We start from the raw sequence: 23,777 nt of genomic DNA, 5'->3' as shown, positions 1-23,777 counted from the left end.
CTACAAGTCTTTACCATCTTTCTTTGCATCTCCAGCTAATTTAACACTGTCCCCAGCTCTAGCGTCCCTACCTTCCTGTCCATGCTGTCACCAGAAGGATGCATGAAACACAAACCTGGTCATAATGTTCTGCTGCTTAACTTCCTCAATGGCCTGTTGTCACCTACAGGACTGCACTCAAACTCCTTCAGAGGCACTCGGCCAACCTCACCTCCCACAAATATCCAATGTGCAGACTTTATCAGTGTGCTCACCCTCCCACGTGTACCCACCTTCTGTTATCTTAAACTTGAATGGCTTTTTTAAACTTTTAAATTCTGAACCATGAAAATAAGTAAATAAATAAATTATGAACCACAGACTTCAGAAAAAACGAAAACTGGTACAGAGAGTTTCTATATATCCTTCACATCCCCTAATGTCTTACATAACAGCAGTCCATTTATCGAGTAAAAGAAATTCACATTGGGACTGTTATTAACTAAGCCAATACCTTTATTCAAATTGCACCAATTTTTTCACTAACTTTATTCCTATTCCACATCTTATCCAGGATCCCACCTTGCATTGTTATTATTTCTTCTTAGTCTGCTACAGTCTATAACAGTTCCTCTGCCTTCACTTACCTTTCATGACTTTGACACCTTTGAAGAGTATCAATCAGTAGTTTTGTTGAATGCTCCTTGGTTTTTTTTTGTCTGATGTCTTCTCATGATTGAAGTGAAATTATTTTGGACAAGAACATTGCAGAAATATAGAAATGCTCTATTCTTTTCAGTGTGTTGTATTGCTGGATTCACAATGCTGATATCTTATTACTGGTGATGTTGATCTCTACCTACTAGAAGGTGGTTTCTGCTGGATTTTTCTACTAAAAATTACTATCTTTGCCTTTGTATTTAATACATACCTTGGGGGACTATTTTGAGACTGTGTAAATTTTGTTTATTCGAAAGGTTTTAGCCACTAATTTTAGCATCCAACAGTGTTAAAGTAGCTGGAGATGCAAAAGAAAGATGGTAAAGACTTGTAGCAGGATGGCCTATTTTCTACATTCAGTGGACCATCCAACCTGACAGTGAGCTTTTGCATTCCCAGAACACTCTCCATGTAGGCAGCAAGTAACAGAGATAAGCCACTTCCTCTCTCCTTCTGCTGAAGTTACCAATCCATCTAAGTGATCAAGACCACTAGAATTTAAGGTCAAAGAAGTTCTTAGCCAAGAATCGCATTACTTGTTTGTTAAAGGAAGAAAGAAAAAAGCAATAAAAAAGTGAGATTTTCAGAGAGAATATTTCTCAAAGCTCAAAACAGAATAATACCACCCAGCCTGCAAACAAACCATTTCTGTTCTTTGGGTCTTGTCACCACTCTAGAGTGCTTAGCCCCTGCCTCCAAAATCCACTACCTGGGCTTCCACTTGAGGTTGATTAGTTCTGCATTGTAATTTATTCTAGAGTTCCTATTTTAAAAGACCCAGAATGGGAAAGGCTTCAAGTAGGACAGAAAGACTGGCAAAACCTCTATTCTATCCTACACCCTCTACTAGATTCTTGAGTGCCTCCCTGTAAATGGAGCTCAGGTAATCATTAGATGGCTTCATAGTAAAACTTATCACGGGTGCATGATCTGTTTCTCTTTGCCTTAAACATCTGCCCCCACATTTTCCTTTCAGTCAATTTCTATTCATCTTGCACATCCTAACTCAAGATAGTTTCTCCTCTGGGAAGCCTTTCTTGACTACCCCAGCCAGATGAAGAATTTCCTTCTCCACATTTCCTCTGCAGTTCATACCAAGCTTCACAATACACATCAATATCTTTATTGTTGTTTTTGTGTTTTCTTGTGAGTCACCCTGCATGAACTTTTTGGGGGGAGGCCTCACAGTCTTGGCAGCTTTTTCTACCAATGCCTAGCATACTGTCTGGTCTATAATAAGCATTCAATATATGTTTGCAGAATAAATGAATGAATGAATACATCTATTATAGTCTTTCCAAAATTCATTTCCAGGCTGAATAATTTTGAGTTTTTGTTGGTATAAAGAATAATGCTCATTTCTAAACACATGATTCTGATTTTCTGCCAGAATCTTACCCCTTTGGGAAATTTACTTCATCATGTTCCTGGCATCAGCCTTATTTAATCCTCTAAAAACTGAACTAAATTCCTACTTGCTGCCTTTTTTTTTCATATCTCCCCTCATCATACAGTAGCCTACCTTTTCTTCCTTTGCTCCTGATTCAGTTTATAAGTATATTTTCAGGGCTGTAAGGAAAGAAATTGCTCTTTCATTTCTTTTGCTAAGCTTCTGTGTGTCCCCTACTCTGACTCTGACACAAGCTTCCTTAATCCTAGGTGACACTTTCTCTCCTGTGTATTTGCTTTATTCTGTGAACTCATGGGAGCCTTTCTAAAACTGCCTTTATTCACCTGAAGAAGCAAATCAAATAGAGAAAACTGATTCTTTGGCTACCAAGTCTATTATTATTATTACATAATCAGTGATTTGAATCATTAAGGAAGGAGACCAGGCACACAGGTAGAATAGTCTTCCTGGTTATATGCCCACAGGCATGTCAGCAGTAACTAATATAATTACGGATGCTAAAGGAACTTGTTCTCCAGCATCATCATGAGCATCACCGTCTCCATCATTGAAACCTTTACCACATTGTGTGTGGTCTGCCCAGAACCACACTTAACACTCCCAACACCTAACATCATTCCTTTGAATCTTCATAGCACTTTGAACCCTCATAATACTTCATTGTGGTAGTAATTTGAGACTGTATTGTTGTTATCTGGGGTTGTCATCCTTCTTGATCTCCTTTTCCCTACCCATTCTAGACCAGGAATTTCCTAAAGGCTGAAGATTAAGTTTATACTGTCTTTATCATTATTGCCTATTGCTATGCTGAGAACATAATAGAAGCTCAATAACTATGTGTGGAGTAAAACTGTTTATCTTTAGTCTAAAACAGAAAAAAAAAAGAAACTGAAAAATTGGGGCATGGAATGCAAGGAACTAGCAATTACAGAATCATAACTTGTTTCTTTCATTGATAGAATATTATTGATGAGCACATTTTAAGTAAAACAAACCTTCCAAAAGTTCTGAGAAGTTAGTAAAATAAATCAACAACTGACATTTTATCAAGAAACATAGACTCAAAGATAAGACCTGAAAATACCAAAGATTCATTTGGACTTGATTTATGTAACACTTTTCTAGTGTTACATAATAGTGGGTGACGCTCAACAAAAAAAACTGTCTAAATGCCATATTCTTTTTGCCTTCATAGCCATATTAATTTTAAAAATCTACTTACTCTTAATTCTCATTGATAATGTCTTGGTTCTGACCCTGACTATTTTTCGTCTGGATAATTGCAAGGCCTTTAAATGATTTTCCTGGTTCAGTTTCTTTTCCTTCAATGCATAAAAAGTGGCTCCTCATTGACCATAACACCAAGTTCTAATTCCATTTCACACCAGAGTAGATGCTTCAATTTTGGCCACCAATCTTTTTTTTTAATTTTTCTCTTACCATTCCCCTTATATGAGTAATCTAGTCACACTGACCTTTACAATCTCCAGGAAGGAGTACAGCTTGATTTTTAGCATTCCACACATTTCCTCCCACTGTTTCTACAAAGTGAAATGCCCATCACTTTGATCTGAGCCTCCAAGGACAAGGTAAAAAAGATACTATTCCCTCAGTGAGATATTCGTTAAGTTTACCAGGCAGAATGATCTGTCTCTATCATTTGCCACAGAACTTACTCTGTACCTTTACTAAACCATTTGTCATGTGTTAGAATTCTTTATTTACCAAACTAAAGTTCTCAAAGGCTACAGCTATTCATCTCTGGATGGCCAACACCTGGACAGAGACTGTAGTAGACTGGATTGCTATAACAAACCCTGACATCTCTGTGGTCTATTATGATGACAGCCCAGTGTTCACTCAGATGGGCCAGTATGAAGGGGAGAGGGGAGGAGCTTCTGTCCCACACAGTCACTCAGAGACCAGGCTCCTTGTAACTCATGTTACCACCATCTTCAATGTGTGGATTCCTAGTGTGCTAAAGAAACAGTAAGTAGAAGATTGCACGTGGGAGATTTTTATGGGTGAAACTAGAAGTGGCATACTCAATATTAAACAGCATTCTACTATCATAACTTCGTCACAGACCCTACTTAACTTTATGGAACCTGGGAAAGGTAATTTATCTGTGTGACCAGTGGAAAAAAGAGAAACTTGGATGTTAGCATAGCATCCTCTGCCATCATGAATAGTAAAAATGGGTGCAAAATGAATACATGAATCCAATCTAAAGCCCTTGTGATAGACTGGAAGAAAAAAAAGAAACACTTGTCAAAGGAGAAAGTCTAGGTTTCAGATTAAAGCAATGCAAGCCACTCACTAGAGCTCTGTGATCACTGCAAATACTTAAGCTTCTGAGCTTCAATTTCCTCATCAGTAATTTGGGATTAATTAAGGTAATACATGAAAAGCATCTGACACATAGGCAAAGCTATTTAATGATTATCCTTTTTTTCATTCAAACCAATACTTTACTAGAATCTGCAGTGTGCTAGTGTGGTGTGCTAAGTATCAGGAAAAGAAAGCTCTATTAAAAGCATTCTTACCTTTAGGGAATTCACAGGCCAATTGTTAGAACATAATTATAGACAAACAAATAGACATTTACAATACACTGTGATATGCAGTGTTCTTCATACCAGAAGACATCAAAACACCCAATAAACTATGCAAAAGGGCTCACATCATTAATCGTCAGAAAAATGCAAATTAAATCCATAATAAGTTGTCAATATATATCAAAAGGAGTAAAATTAGAAATATGAATAATACTAAGTGTTGGCAAGTCTATGGAGCAACTGTGAATTTATGTTAGCAGGGTGACTGTAAATTGGTCCAATCACATAGAAAAAAAAGTTTCAAGGTACTTAATAAATCTTAACATACCCATAAGTTAGAAACTTCATCCTGAACATATGCCCAACAGAAATGAGTGTTTATGTCTACCATAATGTACAAGACCTTTCATAGCATCTTTATTCATAAAAACCCTAAGCTGAAATGAGCCCAAATTGCCTGGAAAGAAGCCTGACAGAATTTTCTGGAGTGATAGAAATGTTCTATATCTTGATACAGGTGCAGATTATAGGTATTTGTCAAAAGTAATAGAACTATACACTTAAGGTTTGTACATTCAATATATGTAAATTATGTCTTAATAATAATAATAAATAGTGTAAAGCAGGTGCTTCCAAATTAGCAGCTTATGAGAATCTCTTATCACACCTCAGTTTTAGTTGTGTTTGAAGATGACTCCTATATCTTTCAAGATATGCCACAGTTATACATAAGGCACAGATATGCCTTATGTACCTAAAGATATTTGGTTAATGATATGGATTATCTCAATAATTATCTACACATTCTTAAAATGATTATTATTAAAAAGTCATCCCCAGTTTTAGCTTCTGGACAATATATTAATAGCTCTAGAATAAACACTGTGAGTTCTGCATTCTACCTAGACTATATTTTAAGGCATACCACCCAAATACACTGTCCATTTGGGTAAGAATCCAGGCAACCATTTTTAATTTTTTATATATACAAATCTTATTCATAGAAGAAACAGTCTTTCTCACTTTGGAGATGAAAAATACTAATTAGGGAAGAAAATATTTGAGTGAGTGAGTGAGTGATTGAAGTCGCTCAGTCGTGTCCGACTCTTTGTGACCCCATAGACTATAGCCTACCAGGCTCCTCCGTCCATGGGATTTTCCAGGCAAGAGTACTGGAGTGGGTTGCCATTTCCTTCTCCAGAGGGAAGAAAATATTTAAGAAGCAATGAAACCAATGTCCTCAGAGTCCTCTATAGTAGAGTACAGTATAATATAGTCTTTTAAAAACTATACTCTATTCCCTAATTATATAGCAAGATATGAATATAGTAAAAATGTTTGAAAATATAATAAAATAGAAGGACAAAATCATCACCCAAACTTTCAATCCCCAAAACAACCACTCTGCACTTGAGATTATCTTCTGTCGATAGATACTCTTTACTTAAAGCTATTTAGATTTTTAAATTTGAAAGTAAAGAATAAATATTGGCAAATATATCAGAATCACTCACAATTCCATCATGCAAATAATGTGAGCATCATACCTGACATCATAGAAGAAATGCTTGCTTCCTTGGTCGTCCAGGTTTTGGAATAGAAGAATGGAGTGTGGAGCATCTTTCCATCTGGCTCCATCTGCAAGATAAATAATTATAATTTTTATTTAATTTTTGGTATTATTGTCCAACTTCATGTCTTTATTCTGAGTTTTCACCTTTTGCTGTTTCTACATTTTTCACTTCATATATTTGCAATCATTTTAAATAAGAGCTGGAAGAGGACTTAATGGAGACTGCCCACTTGCCCTTTGAAATTAGAAATCTTATAGCTATAGAATGTGGAAGCCCCTTGAATTAGATAGCAAGTACTATCAAGTATCAAACATCACAAAGGTTTCTGTAAAGATTGAGTTACTAAGGAAACTAGAGATGAGTTTTGGAAAGAGAAGCCAAAGTAAAAAGATTTCTGAAGGCAAAGAAAAACATGGAGAAGACTGTCCTATGGTTATTTCACAACAACAGATTCTTTTGTTGGCCTCATTGCAGATTTCTGAGTGAGCGAAGAAGATAGATTTGGCATGCCCATTTAATCTCATTAGAATTCTTCCTCTTTTCTACTTGATGACATTTGCTTCAGATCATTAGTAACTGAAAAAGCAGTGTATAAGCTGGCAGGATAATTGAAGCAGAGATCCTTGGTGTGCTGTTTCCCAGTAAAGATCAAAGTTCAAATACTGGGGGCTTCTCAAATAGAGGAAAAAGGAGTCACATATGGGAAAAATAATGTGAATTTTATCCCAATCATGCAATTTCATTTGTATAAGAATAATTTTCATTGATTCTAAGAGAGAAACTTTGCAGATAATTTACTTGACTTCTGTAGCTCTAACTGACATTTCTCTATAGAGAGACTTGTAGGTTGGTGGTTGCCAACTGTGCCGCTTTTACAGAATCATTGATGGTGCTTTTCTTAGAGAAAAGGACTAACTTACTCAGAAATGGAATTCCAACGTTCTAAATAATCTGAAGGTTTCCTGCAAAGCTTTACCTTATGAAATCTGATGTAGGTCATAGTTTTTTTTTTTAAATGCTTAAGACATCAAATAAAAAATAATACGGAAGTAGACATCTTCATACTTGGGAGATTAAGACTATCTGGCAATAGTGCACTGGACAATATTCCCTGTCTCATACACATCTAATCATGGTTAAATCTAAGTTTCTGCCTACTCCACATCTGCTTACTAGCAACTCAGCAGTTGAACATGGAGGGAGGAAAAAAAACACAGCTGTATTACGTGGCATTATTTCATTTTTAGACCGTAAACCTAAAGCTGTCCCATTGTCAGGCTATCCTCACAATAATAGCTGACACTTCATAAGGTCAGGCTGTTTTAACCTCCCAAACAATCCTAAGATGTAAGTATTATTATTATCACAATTTTACAGATCTGGAAACTGAGGCACTTAACTGCTAAGCAAGTTACCCAAGGCCACAGTCATAAAGTGACACAGCCGAGACTGAATTCCCGACAGCCTAGCTCCAGAATCTAGACTAGAGTGTACTAGACATGTACACTAGACATGTACTAGACTAGTACACTAGACATGGTGTACTAGAGTAACTAGTACACCATGCTACCTCTACCATCTTCCCTTGGTTTCTCTAGTAAATTTGTTTTTTCCACTGTTAGAGGCCACCACTGACAGTCTCTCAAAACCTATAGAAATTGCTTCCCTTTCTTCATTCTTAATTGATGATCTTGTTTGTTTGTGTGTTTGTTTTTATTTCCCCAGGAAAATAAAGTTTTCAGAAGACAATGCTCTCATCTTTCCACCATCAAATCTCCCAGCCTCCATGACTCAGTATCCCTATAGCCGACTTCTTTCTTCATGCAGCAGGTAAAACATCTTTACTCAGATGGGGCTGCTAACACTAGTCTCTCCAAAAGTGTACTATGTCCCATGTCCTCCAGTCTGCTCAGGAATTTGACTATTAAAGTTAATATACTTTCTCTATCAAATCATTCCTACTGGCTCACTACAGCTTTCATTAGCTCTCTTACATTTTCCACCTCCTTTCCAGTTAGGCAGGTTGTATGATTACTTCTGACCTATTAAACATGCATCGGTTCAGGCTTAGAGAATGAAAATCTCATTCATTTTTTTCTATTCTTTCTCTTCTACTGTAGCCAATGAGACTTTGCATATTTGAGACCATGCACATATAAAGCAAAAGAATCTAATTCAGACTGTAACCCCGAAACTATGAGTAGCACACCCTTCAACTGACTCTCCTAGAACACGTAGCATGCAAGAGAAATAAATCTTTGTTGCAGAAAACCACTGGGATCTGGGGCCTAACTTCTTACTGCAGCATAATCTAGGGTATCTTGACTAACACAGCATACAAATACTGTTGTAAAACAAACAAACAAAATTCTTGATTCTACATCCTCTTTCAGCTACTGTCAACTTATTTTGCTATTTTTAGGGAGAAAAGTCATTGAATGGATCATCTACATTCCAGTCTCCACTTTCTTAGCTTTCATTTTCTTTTTTTATAGCATTACAAATATTTTTATTTATAAATGATTGATATTTGGATGAAGCCCTGCATACCTTGAATAAGTATGGCATTACATACTACTTTGGCATTACAAAAGTACTTATGTTACTAAAAAATTAACTCTATCCTCTTCCACTCTCCTAAAAATATCCTAAAGGAAATATCCACTGACAATAGTAGTATATTTTTCTAAAAAAAATTACTACCATTATTGTTTGTAAAATTAATTGCAAGTATTCCTTCTTTCACCCTGTAACTTCCTATTTTGATCTTCAGATTCGTTGATCTGCAGAAGGCATTCTGATTATTTATTGGTATCTTAAACTTAAGACATCAAAAATGGAATTGGGGTTAATATAAACTTTTATTTAAAGACCATTTTCTTTTCAACTTTATAGCAGGCTCTTTTCCTTACTAATCACTCATCTATGTCACCAACACCTTTTTCTCGCTAAATCCATCAGTAAGTTCGATGTCTTGATCTTAACCCCACCATGTGGTGCAATTGCAAATATATACATTCTTTACTTTATTCTCCAAGAAATTTATTTATTTCATAGACCACTTCAGTTTTAGTTGCCAGTTACTTTTCCTCTATTCTTTCCTGAAAATTGTCCTTCCATTCTTTGTCCTTGACACCCTGTTCTCTCTCTACTTCCCTCAGTGATCTTCCAACCCCAGTATGTTATGTATGCTACATTACATGCTACATCGACATGCTGATGTCATCTAATATGCATTCTCCATCCAGATCTCTCTGACTGCAGACTTGTCCTTAACTCAGTAGTTAGTACTAACAGTAATAGTATGAGTTCAGTTTGGTTGTTCAGTCGTGTCTGACTCTTTGCAACCCCATGGACTATAGCACACCAGGCCTCCCTGTCCATCACCAACTACTTACTCAGACTCATGCCCATCGAGGGTGTGATGCCATCCAACAATCTCTCTTCTGTTGCCCCCTTCTTCTCCCACTTTCAATCTTTCCCAGCATCAGGGTGTTTTCAAATGAGTCAGTTCTTCGCATCAGGTGGCCAAAGTATTGAAGTTTCAGCTTCAGCATCAGTCCTTCCAATGATTATTCAGGACTGATCTCCTTTAGGACTGGCTGATTTGATCTCCTTGCAGTCCAAGGGACTCTCATGAGTCTTCTCCAACACCACAAAAGCATCAATTCTTTGGTGCTCAGTATTCTTTATAGTCCAACTCTCACATGCATACATGACTATTGGAAAAACCATAGCTTTGATTAGACAGACCTGTCTTGGCAAAGTAATATTAAAAGTAAAGCCTTTTAATATTCTGTCTAGGTTGGTCATAGCTTTTCTTCCAAGGAGCAAGCATCTTTTAATTTCATGGCTACAGTCACCATCTGCAGTGATTTGGGGGCCCCAAAAAATAGAGTCTCTCACTCTTTCCATTGTGTTCCCATCTATTTGCCATGAAGTGATGGCACCGGATGCCATGATCTTAGTTGTTTGAATGTTGTGTTTTAGGCCAGCTTTTTCACTCTCCTCTTTCACTTTCATCAAGAGGCTCTTCAGTTCCTCTTCACTTTCTGCCATAGGGTGGTGTCCTCTGCAAATCTGAGGTTATTGATATTTCTTCTCCCAGGAAACTTGATTCCAGCTTGTACTTCATCCAGTCCAGTGTTTCTCATGATGTACTCTGCATATAAGTTAAATAAGCAGGGTGACAATACAGAGCCTTGACACTCCTTTCTCGATTTGGAACCAGTCTGTTGTTCCATGTCCAGTTCTAACTGTTGCTTCTTGACCTGCATGCATACAGATTTCTCATAGAGATATCTAAAATATAATATGTTCAAATCAAAACTGTGTACTTCTACCTCAACTCCTCTAAAGTGTGCTTTTTTAACTATCTTCCTTATTGTAGCTACCAGCATTCATCTACTTGCTAAAGCTTCACCTGTGTACAGATGAAGGTTGTGCCCTGCACAAATATAGATGCCTCCATTATTTCAGATCTTTCTCTCACCTTAATTTCCCCATATCTAATCCATCATAAAGCTCTGTTGGGTTCATTCTCAAACTATATTAATATCTAAATCCATTACCTCTGTTCACTTCTCCAAACATTGCACTCTAAGATACCATCTTTTTCATGGATGGTAGAAACTGACTCACAACTGGTCTCCTTGTGTCTGCTCTTGCAACATTCCAGTCTCTTAAGGCAGTTATCAGAGAGCTCTTTAAACCACAGACCAGATTTTATCACTTCCCCTGCAGTACTCATCCCCTGCCTCATTGATTCTCTCATAGAAGAAAAGAAACTGACGGATTTAGTACTCTTAGAATAACAGCCTCACTCCTTCTTCAGGGCTCCCTTGGCCTATGTAACTTGATCTCTGCTCCACTCCAGCCTTCCCTCCCTTTATTCCTCCTCACACCCTCCACTTTAGTCACATTGGCCTCCTCAAGGTTTTTACAACACTCCAAGCTCATTTCTGCTTTGAGAACTTTACACCCAATATTCCTTTTCTATTGAACAGTTTCATCAGATCTTTACATAGTTTGTCCCCTACATAGCTTCAGATTTCTGCTCAAATATCACTTCCTCAGAAAAACTTACCCCGATACCCATTCTAAAATAGTCTTTATTTCCTAGGCTCCTTTTAAAGTCTTGGCAACACTTAGCACAGTCTGACAGTATATACATGTTTAACTATCGAGTTTCTATCTCTCCTACTGTAACTTAAGCACAGGGAATTTGTCTCATTTGTTACTGGATTTCCAGTGCTCAGAATAGAGCTAGGCATCCAGTAGATGCTCCATGCAGGGCTATTATATTCATTAATAAATTACTAAGTCACACACATCTGCAAGAGAAGGAAACCAAAAGTAAAATGTATCATCATGGGCAATAAATGTCCCAGTTATTGTCAAAGAAATTACTCAATATTAGCATTCCCTTATAGTCTAAAAATAATGCTTTGGTTTAATATTAGAGTTTTATAATTTTAAAAATTTCTTAGTATGTGTTCACACTGACATTTTAAGGCAGATTTTCTCAGACTAGTTTTTGAAGCACTAAAGAATTGATATGCTGAAAATTTACTGTTTTGTGTGTGTGTGTGTTTTTAATGCTTTGGGTCACACATTTATTTAGTTATTTTTATTAAATGCTTGCTTTTGTGGAGGTTCCCTGATGAGAAGTCTTGGTTCTTGCCCTCTGAGAACTTGATTGAAATTTGGGAAAAGAACATATGAATGCCAGTCACAGTTGGAGAAAAACTGAACAAACTTGACCCAGATCTTATGTTTGAATGCTCTGGAAAGAAACTTCCAGGCATACCCAAATGTTCTGGATAACAAAAAAACAGATAACAGACCCAGCGTCTTCTCAGATTGTTAATAGCATAAGTCCTGATAAGTTTTAAATTTTATACTTTTAGAGGGATCTTAATATTTCAAAGTTTATCTTATCTCATGGTAACCCAAATCTGTAAAATAATCAAGCTTGCTTTTAAACATCATTTGTCAGAAGTGGCAGCAAGAAGTTAAATGGCCTGTTTCAAGTCTTACAGTTTAGTAACAAGGCCCCTGTGCAATTTGTAATTATGCAAAATTATATGAACTAATTTGAGTAAACAAATGGCAAAGGATCATATAATGACCATTGCATCTGTGGACTGAAGGATGTGCATAGATGATAAGAACACACTCCATCCATTACACTATGTGCTATTATGGCCTATATTTTTTAGGACTAATACGTATCATTTTCTTCTGTGTAATTTTCCTCATGATGAGTGTCTTTGACCTCTTCAAGGCTTGATAGAAGTACATGAGGAAATGTAAAAGCTTCTGATTTCTGAAAGTGAAATGATGGTGAAATATTTTACTAAACATTTCCTATTTTGATCCAGCTACTCTTCCTCAGTCTTAGAAAGCTCCACAGATGGAGATGGTGGACCAGACTGTGCTCTGTCTCTATTCCCAGCAGCCCCAGCAACAAGATACACAGTGTTTGCATGTATTTGGTGTGTGGCATGCCTTCCACATGCCAACTACATGGAACAATGGGCTGGTTCAAAACTAGAGAAGGAGCACATCAAAGCTGTATATTGTCATCCTGCTTATTTAACTTATATGCAGAGTACATCATGGAAAATGTCAGGCTGGATGAAGCACAAGCTGGAATCAAGATTGCCGGGAGAAATATCAATAACCTCAGATAGGCAGATGACACTACTTTAATGGCAGAAAGTGAAGAGGAACTAAAGAGCCTCTTGATGAAGGTGAAAGAAGAGAGTGAAAAAGCTGGCTTAAAACTCAACAGTCAAAAAACTAAGGTCATGGCATCTGGTGTCATCATTTTATGGCAAATAGATGGAGAAACAATGGAAACAGTGAGCTATTTTATTTTCTTGGGCTCCAAAATCACTGCAGATGGTGACTGCAGCCACAAAATTAGACAATTGCCCCTTGGAAGAAAAGCTATGACAAACCTAGACAGTGTATTAAAAAGCAGATAAATCACTTTGCCGACAAACATCAGTGTAGTGAAAGCTGTGGTTTTTCCAGTAGTAATGTATGGATGTGAGAATTGGACCATAAAGAAGGCTGAGCACTAAAGAACTGATGTTTTTGAATTGTGATGTTGGAGAAGACTCTTGAGAGTCCCTTGGGCTGCAGGAGATCAAACCAGTCCATTCTAAAATAAATCAACTCTGAACATTCACTGGAAGGACTGATGCTGACTGAAATTCCAATACTTTGGCCACCTGATTGAAGACCTGATTCACTGGAAAAGACCTGATGTAGGGAAAGATTGAAGGCAAAAGAAGAAAGGGGCAGCAGAGGATGAGATGGTTAGATAGCATCACCAACTCAACAGACATGAATTTGAGCAATCTCCGGGAGATAGTGGGGAACAGAGGAGCCTGGCAAGCTGATGCCCATGGGGACACAAAGGTTAGGCCCCTACTTAGCAACTGAATAACAACAACAGTTTCCTCACTCTAAATTTAGTGGTTACATTTTTTGCTAAAATGAATGTACATTTTGTGAAGGAATATGAGGCATGCTGAAGGTCTTTAAAAATAATTGTCCCATTTAATTGCACCATTCTTTACAATAGTCATGACATGGAGGCATCCTAAGTGTTTATCAGTGGATGATGGGTAGAGAAAAAATATATACATGGATATTATTCCGCATCAAAAAAGGAAGGATATCTTGTTATTTGCGACCAATGGATGGACCTTAAGGGCATTGTGGAAGTGAAATAAGTCAGATGAAGATAAACAAATACAGTATGATCTTACTTATATGCAGAATATAAATAAAAATAAAATGAACTTATAAACAGAAAACAGATTGGTGGCTTCCAGAAGCAGTGGATGGGCAAAGTGGGTGAAGGCTTCAAGGAGTTAAAACTCCCATCTATAAGTATTTATCTATAAATAAATAAACTCCCATCTATAAGTATTTATCTATAAAATAAATAAGATATGAGGATATAACGTACAGCATGATGACTATCGTTAATCTGTACAATTCCCTAGTGGCTCAGAAAGTAAAGACTCTGCCTGCAATGTGGGAGACTCAGGTTCGATCCCTACATTGGGAAGATTCCCTGGAGAAGGAATGACAACCCACTCCAGTATTCTTGCCTGGAGAATCCCCAAGGATAGAGGAGCCTGGCGGGCTGCAGCTCATCAGGTCGTCACAAATAGTCAGTCATGACCGAGCAAATAACATTTTCACTTTCATGTACTTAAAATTCTAAGAGAATAGATCTCTAAAGTGCTCATCCCAAGAAAAAATTGTAACTATGTCTGGTGATGGCTGTTTAACTATGCTTTTTCGTACAAGGTGACCATTTTGCAGTACATACAAATATCCAATCACTAATGCAGTGTTATATGTCAACTATAATCTCACTTAAAAGTTTTTTAAAAACCATTGTAGGGTGCAGAGAATCAGCAAAGAAGTCAAGAAACACATGCATCTTATCTTGGGCCTCCACTGGCCTAAAGACAGTATTCAGGTATACTAGAGACTTGGTAACTCTTAGCTTGAAGAAAAGAAGTCTGGAAGACCCAGCCTGGAAATGCAAAAGAGGGACAGGTTTCACACTGCACACCTTTAGAGTCAGAGCTAGAACTGATGAGTGGAAGGTATTGGGAGACAGGCTTAATACATGAAACAATTTTCTAAAAAATATTATAGTTTTCATGCCAATAGTTATTCTAGATGCATTTATATATTATTAACTCTCTGTCTTTAGATGCTTCAACAATTTTAATCTTTATAGGAATTTACTTTACACATTACCAAATTGAAATACCAGGGTGTGATGAAATGTAGCATCCTAGTCAGGAGCTAGCAGAAATAGAATTTGAAACCACAATCTAGCTCTATAGGCTACAGGCTTAACCATGAGGGTGTGATACTTCTCTGATGCTTTGAACTATAATGGGATTCTTTATTAACAATTAATATTTTATATTATTGAACTTATTTAAATGAAAAATGACTATCCTCTATCTGGTATATAGCAGAGGAGGATTTCTGCCTTAGTTAGAAGTTATATTAGATCATTGATGTCTCTTTTAAGTCTTAGATTCTAAAATCAAATAATTTGGATTTTATGGGTTTTCTTCATGCATTGAACTATTGATATTATTTATTGTACTGTTACTCACTTGAGTTTGCCTATAATATAAACTATGACGTGGCAAACCAAGTTTAAACCTGCTACTGGGCTCCACATTTGTAAAGAATATAGACTGATTCCATAATATGGAACATGCTACGGCAGCTCCAGTCTTTACAATGGCTAGAGCCTATCCAAGTTGTCATGCCTAATCAGAGAAACAGCATTAGGGAAACCTGAAGTTATATTTATAACTAAATTACTTTGTGTAACTGAGTCTGGTACTGTCAAACACAACTTGACCAACAATGGAGCAATTTAAAAAGTGTAAGTGAAATAGATTTGCCAATTAGATATAGCACTTTATAAATATGGATAACTGATTCTGAGGAACCAGTAAGTATCTGGAGAACTCAATAATCACTTTAAAAAGTAATCAAGCCATGTAATTCCATCTGAGTTTTCATATGAAGAAAATTATCTGAATCAAGAGAAAGAGCATAGAGATTTCAATTTGTCTTTAATATTAATTAAGTTGGTTACCATGTTGCTGTAAATATTGTACCATCTTCTATAGCCTGTTAATTACCATCATTTTGAAATGTAATCCAGAATTAGGTAAGAGATATATGAATACCTGATAGCTTTTTCTTTTAATATAATGCAATTTAAAAAAACAACTGCAAATAAGATGGGGAAGTTAAACTTATTTCATGTTCTAAATTAGGAGTAGGGCAGGAAATGATGTGAATTTGGAAGGTCTTTTATTAGTAAGCTTCGTTATTACTCAAGAAACCAATCCATAACCTCAAACACAATGATGTTCATTCTGTAAGGAGCACTACACCAGTGCAAACTAATTAAAACTAAAGCTCTATGAGTAGGAATATATAGTGATTATTTAACCAAGTGTCACGTAGTCCTAGTGATACATCTTGGGGCTAATTCTAGAGTGGGGCTACCCTTTCAATTCAAGAAATTCACAAAGTTTACTTAGAATTCAACTTATAAAAACTCATAATTTTTTTATTCCTCCAAATTTATCTTCTCTAAGCTCAGAATTACCTCATAATTCCACCTCCCAGAGCTAATATTTGTATGTTACCACCATCTTTGAGAGAAGTGAATATGAAAATGGGGGGGGGGGGGCCTGATAGAATCCACAGGGACTCATCAGAAAATCATTAAGAAATCCTGTGTGCCAATGTTTATATTGAAATCACAGCTACTCACAATTCCTTAGGGTCCTTAAATATCAACTTGAAAACAGAAAAATCTGCTTGGAGCCATTATACTAGTTACTATCAGATTTTTGATTTTTTAACAAGGAGTATTTTGCAATTCATAGAAAGATACCAAATAATTTCATAAAAGCTGAAAATAGGCAAAGTTAGATGCATAATAATTAGGAAAAATAAATTATCATAAACATATGTGGCCACATCTTCCCAAATTTGTAGCTATTCATTTTTAGGATTTTTCTCCAAAGTACATGCTGTAGAACACAATATAAAAGAAATTTTGTGTTAAAATAAGTTCAGAAAGCATAGCAACATATACAGCTCTTTTACATAAATATGCATACTAAAGTTCAGAGAAATCCTGCCCCCCAAGTGTTTATTACAGCCTTTGCAAAATTTATTTGACCACAAACCACTCTCTTTTTCCTTTACCAAACATCTATTGTCATTCTGTAGAACAAGATTAAGAGTTTTTTTAGTTAAAATATTTAATTATTTTCATTAGTTGTTAATATTTTAATTATATTTTGATAAATAGGCAATTTTATTCCAAGGTTTTATGCTATATTAGAGAATTAAAAAAATTCATATTGAGCTTCTAGAAATGATGTTAAGCTAGACTATTTGAGTAATGCTTCCTTCAAAAACTAACTAAAAACCCTACATAAAATATTTTTATATGCATAGAAGAGATATAAAGGGACTTCAAAGCTGCTTTTGACCTATATTTACATTTCTCCTAAATGTAGTTTGGTTGCTTTGCAGGACAAGTGGAGAAAAATCAAAGTCCAGGTCTGGCAGTAGTTGGGGAATCTTAGAGGAAAAACACCTTCTTTAAGGAGTGGGGGGGGAGTCGTTCCTAAATTAAATCCTGTTGACTCCTGAACATTGCAAGGACTGGGGACTCAGATCCTCGATGCAGTCAGAATTCCACCTACAACTTGACAGTCAACCCATTGTATTCCTGATTCTGCATCCATGAATTCAACAATGGGTTATGTAGTACTGTGCAAGCAGGCATGCTTAGTCGCTCAGTCATGTCTGACTCTTTTGTGACCCACCATGGACTGTATGTAGCCCACAAGGCTGGTCTGTCCATGGAATTTTTCAGGAAAGAATATTGGAGTGGATTGCCATTTCCTACTCTAGGGGATCTTCCAACCCAGGGATCAAACCCACATCTCCTGCATTGGCAGGTAGATTCTTTACCACTGAGCTACTTGGGAAGCCACATGTAGTACTGTAGTATGTATTTATTTGAAAAAAAAAAATCCATGCATAAATGAATCCATGCATAAGTAACTTGTGGCAGTTCAAACTCATGTTGTTCAAGGGTCAACTGTACAAGAGAAGATGATCTCATGTGTCATTCCAGGACCTCAATATCCATCCCTGAAAACTTAAGAGGGTGAAGGAGACTGGTAACCAACTTAGGTCTCTGAAATCTGGTGGATGGAAGCTATCCTTGACAAACTGCTCTAAAGAGAGAGAACAGTTAGTACAGCATTTCGTGGAGGATCCCGGTTTATCAGGGTCTTGGCAGCTGCTTATTTACCAAGACCCAGACCTGAGATACCTATGAAAGAAAGAACATGGCTGCCTGGAATAATGTGGTGACCACCACAGAGATGATGGACCAGCTTCTTCTAGGAGCTGACAAAGAGATACTAATGTTAAATCAGAGAAAAGATACTTATCTACTTGTGTCAAGGGAAAACAGTGAGAGATCTCAGGATGGGGGTGGGATATGCCTGTGAAAAAACAGGTAAAAACATCCCTTTAGAGAAAGATGACCTTTAGATTTCTTGGAAGCCCAGAGAACACTAATACCAGTTCATGACAGCATCAGTGACTTGCTTATTTTGGTATCAACCCTGGAAGAACTAGAGTCTGCCTAGTGTATGAGGGAAGAAAGATTGCGGTGCTAGACTAAGACCTGTAGGAGCAGACACTTCCCCTCCCACCAGTAACAAAGGCAGCCTGCTCAGAGCAGGCCCAAACTGACTGACAGATGAAGGCTTAACCTTATATGGACCTGGACGTTTGGACTATTTGAAATCTTGGTTTAAGACTGTATTGTGGCTTGAAATGACTTGAGAACTGTTCATTTTTTTAGCAGGAAGCAGAAGAATCATGATTACTACTCTTACTTTCATCCAAGGGACTGGGGGAGAATTAGTGATAGTTCATTTTATGTGTCAACTTGGCTAGATTATGGTGCCCAGTTGTTTGACCAAACACTAGTCTGGCTGTTGCTGTGAAGGTATTTTTTTGATGGAACAAACTAAATCAGGCTTCCCTGGTGGCTCAGAGGATAAAGAATCTGCCTGCAATGCAGGAGACCAGGGTTCCATCCCTGGATTGGGAAGATCCCCTGGAGATGGGAGTGGCTACCCACTCTAGTATTCTTGCCTGGAGAATCCCCATGGACAGTAGAGCCTGGCAGGCTACAGTCTATGGGGTTGCAAAGAGTCAGACACAACTGAGCAACTAACACTTTCATTTTCACATTTAAATCAGTGGACTTTGAGTAAAGCAAATTCTCCATCATCCTTTGGATTGTACGCATACAATCAGTTAAAAGTCTTAAGAGCAAAGACAGGCTTCCTGAAAAAGGAATTTGGGTTCAATGTTGCAATGTAGAACTCCTGCCTGTATTTTGAGCCTGTTTGATCTGTCTAAAGGATTTCAGACACAACAGTCTTACCTGAATTCCAGCCTGATGGCATGTTCTATGGCTTTGGGACTTGCCAGCTCATATGATCACGTGAGTCAGTGCCTTAAAAATAAATCTGCCTCCTCACCCTCCTCCTACTACTCTACCTTCTCTGTATATATATTATTTCCCCCTTTCCTTCATTTATAAACAGAAAGGGTTAAATGGACAGTGTGAAGAAAAATATTTAGGTTGCTTTATGATCATACTCTTCACCTTTTTAAATATTCATATTTTAACATCTTTTTACCCTTGTAAGTACTTTTGACTATGTGAATACACTTGAAATCTAGGGGCCATTTGTTTTTGTCTGCAATGGGATGTTTGTTACTCCCCCTGGCTCCCTCTTCTCTCTCTGCAAAGAATCCTGGTCACCATCTCTGCCTGTTTTCTAGCACTCACACAAACAGATACTTCAGAGGTCATCTGACAGCTGGTTCTTTAGAGCTGCCTGGCTCTGAGTCTGGTCTATTTTGGCTCAGTGAAAAATAATCTCACAGTTGCCTACTACTTAGTTCCTTGGTTTTAGTTCACTTGGGTATGTGTGTGTGTGTTACCCAAATAAAGTGTTTTGAACTGCCTCCCAAGGGAGATATGAAGCATAACTAACTTCGGTAAAATACACATTCCAATACAGATTATTATGTAGGCTTACACACTCAAACTTTTTTATAGCCTGGTTGCCAAAAGAATAGATAAGCATGCAAACCTCAGATACATTCAAAGGCAATTGCATATTAAACTAGGTTAAGTATTCCGTGATTTGAAGTTATTATATCCGAAGGTCTTTGCTTTCCATGATTTTAAGAAATAGAAGTGAGAGTGTGATTTTACAAACACTTGAGTTTTTACCACCTGTGTCACTGGAACTAGAAAATCATCTTCATCCTAGTTTCTGCCTCTGCCTCTTGGTCTCTGGGAGAAAACTGTCTAATGCTCTTCCCCCCACAATGCCTGCTGCTGCTGCTAAGTCACTGCAGTTGTGTCCGACTCTGTGCGACCCCACAGACGGCAGCCCACCAGGCTCCGCCGTCCCTGGCATTCTCCAGGCAAGAACACTGGAGTGGGTTTCCATTTCCTTCTCCAATGCATGAAAGTGAGAAATGAAAGTCAAGTCGCTCAGTTGTGTCGGACCCTCAGCGACCCCATGGACTGCAGCCTACCAGGCTCCTTCATCCATAGGATTTTCCAGGCAAGAGTACTGGAGTGGGGTGCCATCGCCTTCTCTGCCCACAATGCCTAGCACAGTGCCATGTTTGTATGTATATGATCAGTCATGTCCAACTCTTTGCAACCCCATGAACTGTAGCCTGCCAGACTTCTCTTGTCCATGGAATTTTCCAAGAAAGAATACTGGAATGGGTTGACATTTCTGACTCCAGAGGAACTTCCTGACCCAGGGATCAAACACGCATCTAAGGTAGCATAAAAAACAGCTTTCTGATTGTTCATTATGTTGTTGGCTACTCTCAGATGGGAAGAATTACACACTCCTAGAGCCAAGGACTACCCACTCCAGTATGCTTGGGCTTCCCTGGTGGCTCAGACAGTAAAGAATCTGCATGTGATGAGGGAAGCACGGGTTTCATCCCTGGGTTGGGAAGATCCCCTGAAGGAAGGCGTAGCAACCCACTCCAGCATTCTTGTCTGGAGAATCCCCATGGACAGAGGAGCCTAGTGGGCTACCATTCACAGGGTTGCAAAGAGTCAGACATGACTGAGTGACTAAGCACACAGAGCCAAAGTAAACCTTAAACAACCGTAGGGTTTAGTCTCTGACTTTAGAATTACGAGGTTCTCCAGATGGCCAAAAATATCTGCACCTCTGTTTCACTCCTGTTCCTTGGTGGCCAATTCCAGCTTGTCATCTTTTATTATTCAACAGACAGTGTAGTTACACCTGATGTTCTGGGCTCTGAGAAATAAAATGATGATGAAAACAGAATCCCTGATCTCATGAAGTTAAAGAGCAGGAAAATACTAAATAATCAAGCGAGAAGGAGTCATTGTGATCAGTCCACCTTCTCTAACTCATATCATTTCATAGGTCAGGAAAGTTGACTCAGAAAAGTTAAATATTTTCTCAAGATCTAAACACTGGAATTTCTATTTTCAATTGTTCTTTGTAGCATATGAAAAGGCATTTAATTTTTCTATATGGACATTGTTTCTGTGACCTTACATAATTCATTATTTCTAGTTGATTTGTGTTGATTCATCAGAATTTATATAACATCATATGCAAATAAATGCATTTACCTATTCCTTCCCAATATAAATACCTTTTATTTTTGCCCCCTTGCCATATTGCCCTGCTCAGAGCCTCCAGTACAATGTTGAATAGAAGTGGCGAGGATAGACATCTTCTCTTTCCCTTGCTCTTAAGGGCAAAGGCTTCAGTCTCTTACCCTAGTCGTCAGTGTTAGCTGCCAGCTTTGGGGTAGATATCTGTTATCAGGTTAAGGTAGTTCTCTTATATTCCTAGTTTTCTCAGAGTTTTTATAATGTTTGTGTTAGATTTTATCACATTCATTCCTGCATTTATAATTCTCCTTTTTCGCTGTTGCTGATGTGGCAAAATAACATGTATTTTTTGAATGTTTAACTTAGTGCTCCTGAGATAAACACACTTTATCCTGATGGGGGGTGATTTTTATACACTAGACTTATTTGAGGGCTTAATATCTAGCATCTCCTAGGGTCCAACAGATTGGCCCAGTTCTTTCTCAGAGTGTTCTGATGGCATTCTCTGCTGATGTCCTCAGTTATTCAGATGACTGAGCGCCCCTTGGCTCTTGCTGACTGCAGGCCCTTCTGAGTCTCTACAATGTTAATCATATTGCCTATGGTTCAGGAAGTCTGTTTATTGACTTCAACATGACTATCTGCCAGATTCTCAGCTCAGATTTCACACCAAAAGAAACCAATGATTAAGAGCCAGAAGATTCTCTTATTACTTATATATTAACAGTGCAAGTTCTCTCATTATATATCCCTTCATCAATTCTGTACAATCCCAGTAGACATCTCCTGATAAGAGTTTGATACTTTTATTTCCAGACTTTTGCCATTTTTTAAGCATGTCTATCCATCCATCTATCCACCCATCTATCTTTTGATTTATAGTTGTGTATATTTGCAGGTGTTCTTCAGAGTCAGAAATGAGATGAGATGGCAAATACATTGTTTGGTAAATTGCTTATTTGTATTATTGTTTTTAAGGTAAATATGTTTTGATTACCTTTCCAAGTGAACTCATAATTTGTTGTTAGTTTTTAGCCTCTCCAATTTATCTATTTCCTAGGAATAAATGTCCAGGAATCTAGAGAATTCCAGAAAAATATGTATTTCTGCTTCATTAATTAAATTAAAGCCTTTGACTGTGTAGATCACAACAAACTGTGGAAAATTCTTCAAGAGATGGGAATACCAGAACACCTGACCTGCCTCCTGTGAAACTTGTATGTAGGTCAAGAAGTAACACTTAGAATTGGACATGAATCAATGGACTGGTTCAAAATCAGGAAAGAAGTACGTCAAGGCTTTATATTGTCACCTTGCTTATTTAACTTATATGCAGAATACATTATAAGAAATGCTGGGTTGGATGAGGCACAATCAAGATTGCCAGGAGAAATATCAATAATCTTAGATTTGCAGATGATACCACCCTATGGCAGAAAGTGGACAGGAACTAAACAGCCTTTTGATGAAGGTGAAAGAGGAGTGAAAAAGCTAGCTTAAAACTCAACAGTCAAAAAACTAAGATCATGGCATCTGGTCCCATCACTCTGTGGCAAGTAGATGGGGAAACAACGGAAACAGTGCCAGACCTTTATTTTCTTGGGCTCCATATTCACTGCAGATGGTGACTACAGCCATGAAATTAAAAGATGCTTGCTCCCTGGAAGAAAAGCTATGACAAACCTAGAGAATGTCTAAAAAAGCAGACATTACTTTGCTGACAAAGGTTGGTCTAGTCAAAGCTGTAGTCATGTATGGATGTAAGAGCTGGACCATAAAGAAGGCTGAGCACTGAAGAATTGATACTTTTGAACTGTGGTGTTGGAGAAGACTCTTGAGAGTCCCTTGGACTGCAAGGAGATCCAACCAGTCCATTCTGAAGGAGATCAGCCCTGGGATTTCTTCGGAGGGAATGATGCTGAGGCTGAAGCTCCAATACTTTAGTCACCTGATGCAAAGAACTGACTCATTGGAAAAGACCCTAATGCTGGGAAAGACTGAAGGCAGGAGGAGAAGGGGACAACAGAGGACGGGATAGTTGGATAGCATCACCAACTCAATGGACATGAGTTTAAGCAAGCTCGGGGAGATAGTGAAGGACAGGGAAGCCTGGAGTGCTGCAGTCCATGGGGTCGCAAAGAGTCCAACACAAATGAGCCACTGAACAACGACAAATCTCAATATTTATCTAGCCCATGCTTTGGCTTATATTAGTA

General features: G+C 37.7%; 1 long non-coding RNA gene across 1 annotated transcript in view; it reads left to right on the top strand.

The window, feature by feature from the left end:
* Window positions 1-3,975: 3,975 nt before the first annotated feature.
* The window catches only part of LOC139186352 (uncharacterized), a 31,438-nt gene continuing 11,636 nt past the window's right edge, over window positions 3,976-23,777 (top strand). The window contains exons 1-2 of the long non-coding RNA XR_011569916.1: window positions 3,976-4,099; window positions 7,968-8,072. This is a non-coding gene — a long non-coding RNA (uncharacterized lncRNA). The remainder of the gene's footprint in view (window positions 4,100-7,967; window positions 8,073-23,777) is intronic.

The sequence above is a fragment of the Bos indicus genome, chromosome 2, assembly GCF_029378745.1.
Source record: "Bos indicus isolate NIAB-ARS_2022 breed Sahiwal x Tharparkar chromosome 2, NIAB-ARS_B.indTharparkar_mat_pri_1.0, whole genome shotgun sequence".
Lineage (NCBI taxonomy): Eukaryota > Metazoa > Chordata > Mammalia > Artiodactyla > Bovidae > Bos > Bos indicus.
Note: the sequence above shows the minus strand (reverse complement) of the source record. Positions and strands in the feature narration are given on the sequence as shown.